The sequence below is a fragment of the Benincasa hispida genome, unplaced genomic scaffold (assembly GCF_027475165.1).
Source record: "Benincasa hispida cultivar pf3 unplaced genomic scaffold, pf3_genome.v1.1 HicScf640, whole genome shotgun sequence".
Taxonomy (NCBI): Eukaryota; Viridiplantae; Streptophyta; class Magnoliopsida; order Cucurbitales; family Cucurbitaceae; genus Benincasa; species Benincasa hispida.
Window position 1 is genome coordinate 14197 of NW_028326757.1, and position 12676 is coordinate 26872.

Here is a 12676-nt window from a genome sequence, read left to right on the forward strand (position 1 = left end):
AAACCTTGTGCATACAAGAAGATAATCAACAAAACTATAACATTCTTAGTTCTATATGTTGATGATATCATGCTCATTGAGAATGAGACAAGTTTTCTTGCTGACATAAAGAGATGGTTAGCATCACAGTTGCAAATGAAAAATTTGGGTGATGCTCAGTATGTTCTAGAAATACAGATCTTTCGAGGTCGAAAGAATAGAACATTAGCACTGTCTCAGACATCTTATATTGACAAGGTGTTGTCAAGATATAATATGCAAAATTCCAAGAAAGGTTTATTACCTTTCAGGCATGGAATTCATTTGTCGAAGGAACAATGTCCTACGACATCTCAAGAGGTTAAGGAGATGAACAGAATTCCATATGCTTCTGCAATTGGGAGTTTAATGTACGTTATGTTGTGTGCACGTCCCGACATATGTTTTGCAGTTGGAATCATCAGTAGGTTCCAATCCAATCCTGGACACGGTCATTAGACCGTTGTCAAAAATATCCTCAAGTATCTAAGGAGAACGAGGGACTATATGCTTGTGTATGAACCTAAGAATTTGATCCTTACAAAATACATTGATTCTGATTTTCAAACTGACATAGATTCTAGGAAATCTGCCTCAGGGTCAGTTTTCACTCTTAACGAAGGAGCTATAGTTTGGAGAAGCATCAAGCAAAGTTGTATCACTGACTCCACCATGGAAGCGGAATATGTGGTTGCATGCGAAGCTGCTAAGGAAGCAATATGGCTACGCAAATTCTTAGCTAATTTGGAAGTCGTTCCAAATATGCACCTGCCTATCACATTGTATTGTGATAACAGTGGTGCAGTTGCTAAGTCAAAGGAACCCAGGAGTCACAAACGTGGAAAACACATTGAAAGAAGGTACCATCTCATCCAGGAGATCGTACACAGAGGAGATGTGCTCGTCACAAAGATAGCCTATGAAGACAACCTTGCTGATCCATTCACCAAGACCCTCTTGGCTAAAGTTTTCGAGGGTCACCTAGGTGAACTAGGACTCCGAGTAGTGTAATCTAGGGCAAGTGGGAGAATGTTTATGGTATTATAGATGTCCTAGTTTATTGTATTTTTTTCCATTATGTATCTCAACATTATATTGTATATATTTGTTCTCACTGGAGTTTTAGTTCAAGTGGGAGATTGTTGGGAATGTCTTAGAACTCGCAGTTCGTGTTAAAAATTCTATTTTATCAATAATATTGACTTGTTGATTTTGCATCTTATTATGAAAATCCAATAAACGCATCCTTGGCTATAGTCTGAATGCTATAACTTTATGTAGTGACATAAACAAGATCAAGTTGACAGTATATAGCCTAAATGGTCTAATAAGTATATGGATGAAATTGGGCATCTCATCCTGGTAACACTATTGGATGCAGCCCACTCTTTAATTGTTACAAGAAGTTGTAAGGTGCTACAAACGATGTGATCCACAAATCGTTCATGTTGAGATATGAGAATAGGGGCATCCTATACAATGAGTTTGCATATAGACTGAACCACGAAAATAGTCACTTTTCTTTATAACGACCGTTTACTGTTAAAACTTACTATTTCATTTAATATGTAACCTAGGTTAACTCGATCTTATCCTAAGCTAGCTATGAACTCCTGTTTGTTCGGGATTATCCTTTGATCTGCAAACGGTGAGAGTAGTCCAACAGCATTACTCAATAAGCTTACTATTTTGGGGATAAGACCGAATGAATAGCTGAGGACATAGCCTTGCAAGATGAATAGTTGGGGACATAGTTGGGGACCTATTTAGGGTTAGCAGATAGGTTCTTCTCTTAAGTACTAATTCCAGGTCTTGAACAATTGGGGCCCGCCTTCTCATGATAGAGAAAGGATTTGATTCATAAAGATTATGAATCAGAATTGTTCATTAGAGGATCAGTAGGAACTTAAGGAAGAAGATGTATTCACAGGGTTAAAATGGTATTTTTGACCTAGCTGTGATTACGAACAACCTACGAAGGATTGACTTACTGATTATGGTTATTAAGTGGACATAATATATCTATAGTGAGGGGAGTTCAACTATGGGCTATAGTGGAGTGTCCCATTAGTTAGCTAATGAGGGTTAGATCAAACTAATGAGTTTAGCCGATTAATCTCGAATCGTTGGAGCCCATGATCTGTAAGTCCGCAAGGTCCCCCTACTAGCTCGTAAATGGATAAGCTTTAGAGTAGCTTGAGAAATTAATTTGAAACGTTCAAATTAAACGGAACAAGAGAATATATATTTAAATATGATTTAAATATATGAAGATGATTATTGTGCAAAAATTAATTTAATATTTTATATTAAATTAATTAATCTTTTAAATTAATTTAAGAAAATCATTTTTCAATTAAAATGGTTTTGAAATCATTTTATGTTTTTAAAAGAAAAGTGAAAAGTGGTTTTTGCATACCAAGTCATGCATTTCACTTCTTTGCATTATCTTCATCTTCATGCTCACACAAAAGTCATCTTCATGCAAGCACAAAATGGAAAATGCAGATTTTCCATTATCTTCGTCTTCATGCTCACACAAAAGTCATTAAGTTCTCTTCACTAATTCTCCAAGCATGAGCTACAAGTCATGCATTTCACTTCTTTGCATGTTCATCTGCAATATATAAAGAAGTTTGGAATCATTTGAGAAGAACTAATGCAGAAATTTTGAGAGAAAAATATTTGTGAGAAGAAACTATTCTTCTTGTCTGGCTGCTGTGTGTTTTTCATTGTTCTTCATCTTTTCAAGTTGTTCTTGAGTCTCACAATCTGTCTAAATCCCCAAGAGGATAGTAGGGAAGACTTTGAGGTGGTTCATGGTGATATCTGGTGAAGACTGCTGTTGTATGTTCGGATTCTTGGAGAGTTCATCTAAGGTATGATTTTGAAACCCTCTTTTTAGAAGAGCATGTTTTAGTTTCTGCCAAAATTAGTGAGTTTGAATGCTTATAAATCCTTGATGCTTCCGCTGCATGTTCTTTAACTCTTTCACTTTACATACCCAAACAACAGATATATAAACTCAGACAACACAACTCTACACCCCAAACACAACTCCCCAGACATCAGAACTCCAAACATCCTATATCATCTTAGCGCCCCAAACAGCCTCTTAGGGTTCAATAACTCCTTTTTTTTTCTTTTTTTTCCTTTTAAATTTGTAATCACACATAAATATATATATATACTCCCTTTTTAAATTCCAAATTCTATTTAAATTCCTTGAAGGGTATGAATCTTCAAATTTCTTAAAATCTTTAATCCTTAAGCAAATAAAATAAACCAATTTCCTTTTCCTAACTCATTAATTCAGTTTTAGTTTGGATTCAAACTCCTAAATTAAAAGGAAGCAAAAATTTAAACCCATAATTTCCCCCAAATAAATTGATTCAATTTTTTCTTAAATTGAACTAAAATTTCAATTCTTTATAGATACCTTTTAAATTAATTATCTTACCTGCCAAATTAAATATTTAACCTCAATTTATCAAAATAACATCCAAATATTTGAAGATAATTTAATGAAATTACATGAAAATTCGAAGTGTTACACAATCTCTACCAAACATAGCGTTTTTAGGTATAGTTATTTAAAGGTAAATGCTTCGGTATAAGAAAATGTTCATATCTAAACCTATTATAGCTTTAAAAAATAACAAACAAACAAACCTATACTAGCTAATTAGCATATGAAAAGAGTGAGGTCTAGTAAAATTAGATAAAGTAGCAGCCAACTTTGGATGGAGCTGTTTGCCCAATCCTAGGGTTAGACCTAGCATAGGGAGGGAAAAAAAGAAGAAAAAACCCTCCTAGCCTATACCATGAAAAATTATATGTTAAATTATCAAAATATAGAATAGATAAAAGAGATTTTTAACATCTTAGAAGGATTAGTAATCAAAGATATTGATTAATTCATCATTTCCTAGTTTAAATAGTGAAGGCATGGTCATGAATAAGCTCTCTAATTAAGGATGATGCTCAAAAATTTGGGTAGTGTAAATTTAAAAAGTGTAACAAGACATAGGGTGTTGAAGAAATGACAAATGTCCATTGTTATGGCCTTCATCTTTAATTTTGTGGTTAAGGCATATATATTAAATAAAAGTTACTTCTTGTTACCTTAAAAAGAAAAACTATTTCAAACTTTAAAACGAATTTAACTTGTTGTATCGTGGCAGTTAAGCGAATTTTTGGGTTTAAATTTCCTATTCTCACTTGTTGAACTTTCGAAAAGAAAAGAATATTTAAATTTATGTTTTCACTTGAGATTGATTTCATCCACATCAAAAGTGAATATGGAAAAATCTTAATAGTTTTTAACGTTTAATAAATATGGAAAAATTAATTTCAAGAAAATCACTTTTTAAAGTTACTTTTTCACGTTTATATTTGAAATCTATTCATAAAACTAATTTACTTCGTTACTTTATTTTTATAAAAACATAGTTGCCAGCGTAGATTAATATCTAAACTTAGTTGTGTAACTTCAAAGTGCTTAAAAATATTTATTCTCACTTCAAAATACATTTTTAAGCACTTAAATTTCAAATAGACCTTTGTAATAATAGTTGAAAGTCGTTCAAGAACAAAAAGAATATATACACTAAACTTTGACGTCATTATAAAATTATATATGGGTAGCCCCTCCCTTTAAAATTTCTACTTTATACTCACATGATATGTCTCTCCCCATTATCAATAAGGCCACTAAACTTATCTCAAGATTCTAATTTTCAAGTATGACATTCTCACTTATGTGATTTAGGGATATAAACTAATATATAGATATTTATATATATTTGAATCCATACATCAATAAATATGCTTTCATCGTTATCCTAAAAGTAAATTTTATGCTCGATATTAACGTATGTATTGTCTCAATTTTGATGATCAACTTAACTCTGTAATCTATAATGTTATGGTATCCTTGTTGCCTCATATTTTTCGGTGTACGTCTTGATTTAGATGAGGTTAGATGATGTGTTGAGATGCAGATACCTAGTTTTAATATACATCTAACTGTTTGGTACAATGACTCAAGAGGTTGAGTTGTTCATTCGTCAAATGTGGCACATACTTATCTTGAAAGATACTTAAATTTGACCTAAATTTAAATAAAGAAGCTTTACATTGATAATAGGTATTTTCTAAAAGATTCCTCCTAGCTCCAGATTTTATTTTTAAAAGACCTAACTTAATTATCACAATTTGCTATTTCATAAGAGCTTTTATTTCTATAAGAAAGTCTTTCATCTTATTGGATATCTTAATTACGAGAGAAATTTAGTAATAGTTATTTAATCTATCAGTTTCTAAAAAGTTTATGTCTTCCTGACTGGTTCTCCTCTACTATTTGTGTGGAGGGACCTTGGTTTATGCTATTATTTTCCTTTAAAAAAAAAAAATTAATTTTTTTGCATATTTAAAGGGAGCTTAATCTATCACAAAGAGTTCTCCAAAAGTATCCATGGCTAACCATTGGAATTGATTTTACAGAAACACAAAAATCAAAAGCACATATACAGCAACAAAAAGTCATTTACGAACAATGATAAAATAGTAACGAGTAAATGATGATTTTGAAGTGTTTTTATGATAAGTAATTTTATCCAAAGCTCTTTAATTATACATATTTGTGTCAATTTTGTCTAAAAAAATAAATCATTCCTTTTTAAGAAAACATTTCAGGCATCCAATTATTATTTATATTTTATTTTATAATTTTGATGTAATTTTAGTAATTTTCAATTTTATCTTTTTTATGACATATTAAGTAATAGTATTTTTGTATTTGTTATGGTTGCGCCGAGACTACATAAAGCCCTGTTATTGGGTTGTGTCAGATAACTTTTGGATTTTAAATTTTGGGAATGATAATTTTTCTAGGGGTTGATGATCCAGATTCATCGCCAATCTTTTGTAATTCTTGATCTAGGGTTACATGCTTAAGTCATCAAGTAAGATTAATCAACTTAAATGTAGAGTGTTCAAATCTTGAATAAAAGATTAGTTTTCTTTAATCATTAGTCTTTGATCAAAAGGTAATTCAATTCGAATAATGCTTCTCTCTAGGTTGACATCAATTGATTGACAAATTTTCCGATTTGAAATTAGGTGCCCAAAGTAACTCAAGAGTTCCTAATTTTCAAAGTGTGGTTTTCATATCATGTTTAGTTTTAAGTTTATTTATTTTTTCTTTTTTTTCAATCAAGGCCAAAACAAAACTCCATAAAACCTTCACAAAAATATATTATTAAAATTATTTTATTTTTAGTATTTACAAATTAAATTTATAAATACTATTTCTGTCCATAAATTAATTTCTATATTTTGTTATTCACTCTATTTAATGTTTTCAACAATCAAGTTAAGTTTTCATAAGTTTTAAAAACTTGTGGTCCCATTTAGTAATCATTTTGTTTTTTGTTTTTTTTTTTTTTAAAATTAAGTCTATTTCCTCACAATTTCTTACAATGATTTGCATATTTCTTAAGTGCAATAGTTGAATTCTTAGCTAAATTTCAAAAACAAAAACAAGTTTTTAAAATATACTTTTTTTAGGTTTCAAAATTTAACTTCGTTTTTTAAACCATTAGTAAAAGTAGATAACAAAGAAAGAAATTTTGAGATAGAAATATTGTTTATAGGCTTAATTTTAGGAAAACAAAAAACAAAAAATCAAATGAACAGGGTTTAAAAAATTTATATTGAAAACTTATTTTTATTTCTAAAATTTGATTAGGAATTCAGATTTTTGTTTTCTTAACCATAGTGAAAACTATAAATCATAATTTTAAAAAATAGAAAACTATTATTGCTTTTAACACAGGATACTTTTTTGCCATGAAAAGCCAAATTTGCTAAACTAAAAGTGTTCTCAAACATTGGAAAAATTGAAGTAGTTTGCATCTTGGTTCAAGTTTGGTTTATTTATTTATTTATTTAAAAGAAATATATACTTCATTAGGGAAACACATATGTAAGGCACATAATAAACAAATGCCAATTTAAGAAAATACAAGAATATGAGTAAACTTTTAGTATGATAGAAGCAAGCTTATAAAATGGATAATGGTTTTTCATATAGTTATGAGATAGAAGCAAGCTAATTAATTCCTCAATAATCATCAAAATAGACCAAGCTAAGCTATTTGGTTTGTGATTCCATTACCATGTCTATCAAAATTAGATTTCACTACAAAATTTACAAATGATTCAATTCAACTAAATTACATACCACATGTTGGAAAATGGTTTTGAAATGGTTAATTAAAAATACTTTTTTTCATTTTCAAAATCGCTTTTAAATATGTTTTAATCGTCTGGAACTAATTTTAATGATGTAAAATTTACATTTAAAAGTACAATATTAAATATTAAGTTAATTTTGAGTGATTAAAAGTATGTTTTAGAGTGATTATGAACTTCATAAAAATGATTTAATTAATAATTTCAAAATCATTTCCAAACATGCACTGAGTATTCTAACATAACTGAAGTGATTATTTGAATTTTTCAATGTTTTGGAATGAGAAAATTATGAACTATTCAAACCTATACTTTGTTTATAGAAATGAAAGTGAGGCCTATTGAAAAATAAAATAAATAAATATAAAGTAGTTTCAACTTTGGATGGACCTCTTTGCACAAGCTTAGAGGTTAGCTTAGAATAAGAAATATAATTTCTTTCTAGAAATTAAATTGCAAAAAAAAATAATAAATAGAATAAAATAAAAAGTTGATTTTAAATTACAAAGAAGAATAAGGGGTGCTTTAGCATCTAAGAGCCCGTTTGATAATATTTTTGTTTTCTGTTTCTATTTCTTGTATTACAAAAAACCGACTTGTTTGGTAATTATTTTCGTTTCTTGTTCTTAAAATTTAATAAATGTTTCTAAAAAAAGAGTCAAATTTGAGAATTACAAAAAATAGTTTCCTTATTTAATTGTTCCAACTCCAATCTAGCCTTTGCTCCATTTGTGGGTTAGATAATCAATCTTTTAACTCCCAGACTTGGGTTTGATTCCCATCCATAGCATTTCTTGGATCTTTTTGTTTTTTTTTTAAATATTATATTTCTTTTTTTTTTTTTTTTTGTAAAGATATTTCTTTTATTTTTATTTATTATATTTCTTGGTTTATATTGTATTGCTTTTTATTTATTATATTTATTGTTTACTATATTTAATTTATATATTAGTTTAATTTTAAATTATAAATTTCTAATATTTAGATTTATATATTATTTTAATTTTAAATAGGTAAATTTAAATATTTCTTGAACTTTTGAATTTTAATTTTGCAGAATGGTATAATTAAGTTAGATGTGTGTTAAAATCATTTGAGACAATTGCTCAAGCAAGAGATGAATTTTCAATCAAATTTGGGCAAAATTTGAACGGTACTTACAATTTTTTTTTTTTTGTATTTAGTTGTGCATAAGACTTATTTGTATTAGATGATATAAACTTTTGATAATTTCTTTTTTGATTTCTAATCTCATACACATTATTTAAAAAAAATAGAAATAATTATCAAACAAATTTTTGTTCTCGATTCTTTTTTTCAAGAAAGAAAATAGTTATCAAATATATTCCTATTTCTAGTTCCAAAAAAACAGAAAACAAGATCAAACGGACTCTAAAATGAAGTAGTAATGCAGAGTGGTTGGGAACATTCATTTACTTTTTAGTTGAAACAAGAGATACAATACATATGGACATGATCAATCATGAAAATTTTGATATATGTGATTTTTAGTTATATATATATATATATATATATATATATATATATATATATATATATATATATATATCATTGATGTTGGTAGCCTTGCTCTCTTTATTTTTGGTTATCAGCTATATCCCAACTTTAATTTCAATTTAATTATCATGCTTAAAACTAATGGCAAAAGAAATAGACTAATTATGCTCTTAAATTAACTTAGCATAAATTTTTTAATACAAATTTTCAGATTGTGAAAAAAATTGTTTGATATAAAGAATTATAAAATTAACATAATCAAATATTATATAAACACAAAATAGTATTTTACTTTTCTAGACAAAAAAAAATAGTAATTTAAATTAGTTGAAAATTAATTGATCGGTACAAAGATACGAATTTTTGCTTATCGATTGTTTTTGTCATAACAAATATAATGTCTTGTACATACCTCTCACCAATCAAACAACTAATTAACTTGATCACAAGAGATCATGAATTTCAAGCATGATAATATTCTCACTTATGTGATCAAGAATATGATTATAGATTAATTTCGTATTTACATATATGTTCACTCAAATCTTCGTCACTATAATTACACTAAACTATTTATGTTGGATCTCTAAACACATCGAAAAGTTGACTTACAATCTAGAAAATTAGGGTGGGTTTGTTTGTCCCCTCTCATTATCCACCTAGGTTTATGGATAGGTTTTGCACTAAGGTCCATATCTAGTTTTAGTATTTTTCAATGAATTATACAATGGCAAAATGTCAAGTCACACTTATTTATCAGATTTAACTTATGCCCGACCTCATAGGCTAGTCAAGCCTAATTTTATTCCAACATAAACTTAATTAAGGAAGCTTCTTATTCATGTTACCACTTAGAAAATTTGTTTTAACTCAGTAAACGTTTGCTAATCGTTTAAGTCTGGTTAGATAACTATTTGGTTTTTAGTTTTTTATTTTTAAAAATTAAGCACATACTCCTTCTACCTCTAAATTTCATGCTTGCTTTCTTATCTACTTATTAATAATTTCAAAATCAAGTCAAATTTTAAGAACTAGAAATAGTAATATTTGAAATTTAGAAATTGGCTTAGAATTCAATTTCTATACTTAAAAAATATACAATATGATAAGAAATTGAAAAGAAACGAGCTTAATTTTCAACCAAAAACTAAAAATGAAAGAAATCGATGAGAATATCCTTTCCTTTTGTGTTGTATATTCTTCGACATTGCTTTCTGCTTTTGGTTGCTGCAAAAGATTTTCTTACCTTATCGGTTTCTTGCCTTATATGTTCCTATATTTAGTGAGTTGTTTCGTCTACTAGGGTTAGTAGTGTGGTTATGCAGAACATATTTTGTTTTAGAGAAAAAAGGGTGTGCGGCTTTGTGTGAGTTCTTATTGAATATTTGTTCAGTCTTTCTTTAAAATCTTCTTATGGTTAATAATATGTGATCTACTGTTGAAGTGTTTACACGGTCAATTGTGTCCGTAAGTAAGTTAAAGGATTTTCAAACATATGATCAAAAGAACGGTGAATCTTCAAGAAAAGAAGTATCAAGTTTAGAGAGTCTAAACTCTTCATTAGACTTGTGTGATCAATTTTTGATTCATCGATTTTTCAAATTTTAATCTTTTTTAGTAGATATATATTGTTAAGGGTGAATTTGGACCAAAAGAATATAAAATCTAATCAATGAGGGGAGAAGAAAATAAGATCAAAACCAAGACAAAGTAATGACGGGTCAAAGAAGGGGAGTCGAACTTTTGAGCCAACTTCTCGTTGGTCTCAGCCTTAGAGGTCAAGGCCGACCCCACCTCCTTGGTCTTGTTGGCCGGGACTGAGGAGGCCTACTTGACTATTGACACTTGGTCCAACCTAAAATGCAAACATCCTATATAAATAGAAATGTCCAATTTCTGTGGACCCCACTCCAAACAGAATGGGAAATAGGGGAGGAAGTGAGAGAAAAAATTTCTCGTGAGCTAAACGGGGAAAGGAACGGAAAATGCATTTCCCCGTCCCCACCCTCCTCCCCCCTCCCATTCCCCGTCCCCACCTCGGTTAGCCTTTATTTATTTATTTAGTGTTATGTTATTATTATTATTATATAAATATTATATTTAAATTTCAAGTTTGATTGTTTATTGGTCAAGATAATAAATTTGTTTAAATTGAATATTTAAAGTTAGATTATGTATGTGAATAGTTTGATTTATATTTATTTCTTTCTACTAAAAAGTTTATTAGATTTTTTTAGATCAAAATTTGAGTAATTCATCTTTAAATTTAAATTCTCATATAAAACTAACATAATAAACAATTTAGTGATAGAGTTAATTATTTAATTAAAATTTACTCACACCAGCGATTTAAATTAATTGGTTTTTTTCAAAAGAACAAAACTAACGGAAAAAATTTCCTGCAGGAAACTCGATCTCCACGAATTCCTGCGGGAATCCCCGCCCTGATCCCCGTGGAGAATTTCAGGGAGATGGAGAATGAAATGGAGAGCGGGAATGGAGACGATGACATCCTCTGGCCCCACCCCATCTCGTGGACATCTCTATATACAAGATACAAATCAAAGATCATTAAATCACAAACCAAACTTCATATGATTTATAAATTAAGAAGTGAAATCCTGATAGACCATGATAGATTGATATCATAATTTGATTAGCAGATTGTACAGATAATTCTATCAGAATCTATCAATGACTTACCTCTATAAAAAGCAGTTATATATTTATAATTCTATCATTGATACTTTTATATACTTCTATCGGGGTTCATCATACTATAGGCTTTGGTTGTCTCTTTGGTCTTAGATTATGAAGGTAGTTGCATATAAAAGGACAAACTATTAGTTTATCACTAAACACAAATCTTAAACAAATAAAGTATCAAATACGTTCATGAGTGATAAACTTATTCTAACACTTCTATCATTATCTATCAATTCTAGGCTTCCATCATGTCTACGGATAGACAATGACAGAAGTGTATCACTAATAAAATTCTATTAGTGATAATAGCCGATAGAGTTGATATAACAAAAAAAAATTATTGATAAGACTTTTTTATACATTTATTAGAGTTTATCAAGATAAACAATCATATAGTATATTTGAGTCTATCAATAAAACAATCATATAGTATATTTGGTCTATCAAGATAAACAATCATATAGTATATTTGGTCTATTGGTCATATAATTATAATTTTATCAGTGACATAATTTTATATACTTCTATTAGGGTCGAATCTAATTTAATCCAAAATTACTTAATTAAGATGAAATCCAAAATAAAATTTTACTAGACCGAAATTAACTTATTTTGAAAGCACATTATTAAGGTGGTTACATAGAGAGGCAACCAATAAGCTTATCAATAAAAACAAATCTCAAATAAATATATCAGTTATAGAAATCTATCACTGATCATAACTATCACTAAATTCGAGATTTTTGGGCCTTCAACGTTTTTGCCATCAATGATCTTTTTAGACAATTTCTCTAGACTAAAAGTAAATTTTATTATATTTATAATTAATTTTAAATTATACTACTTTTAAAATATTTTAGCCTCACTTTGCTATATATGCAAGGAACCCATAGAGATACACTAATACATGATTTTAAACCTTTCCAAAATAATTCAACATTTAAAGCATGTGCTATTCATAGAAAAATATTAACTAAGTGTGTGTTTGGGAGCCATAATTTCAAAATAGTTAAAATCACTTTTGTCATTTTTTAAATCTCTCTAAAATATACTTTTAATCACTCAAAATTAATTTAATATTAAATTTTACACTTTTAAAAATAATATATTTTCATATAATTAAAATTAATTAGAAAAGATTAAAAACATTGTTTCATAATAATTTTGAAACCAACCA

At 28.6% G+C, this 12676-nt stretch overlaps 1 long non-coding RNA gene across 1 annotated transcript; it reads left to right on the top strand.

Moving 5' to 3' along the window:
• Nucleotides 1-2416: 2416 nt before the first annotated feature.
• Nucleotides 2417-11528, top strand: LOC120085503 (uncharacterized). The gene is made up of 2 exons (XR_005483975.2): nucleotides 2417-2897; nucleotides 11199-11528. It is a non-coding gene; the product is annotated as an uncharacterized LOC120085503 (long non-coding RNA).
• The last annotated feature ends 1148 nt before the right edge of the window (nucleotides 11529-12676 follow it).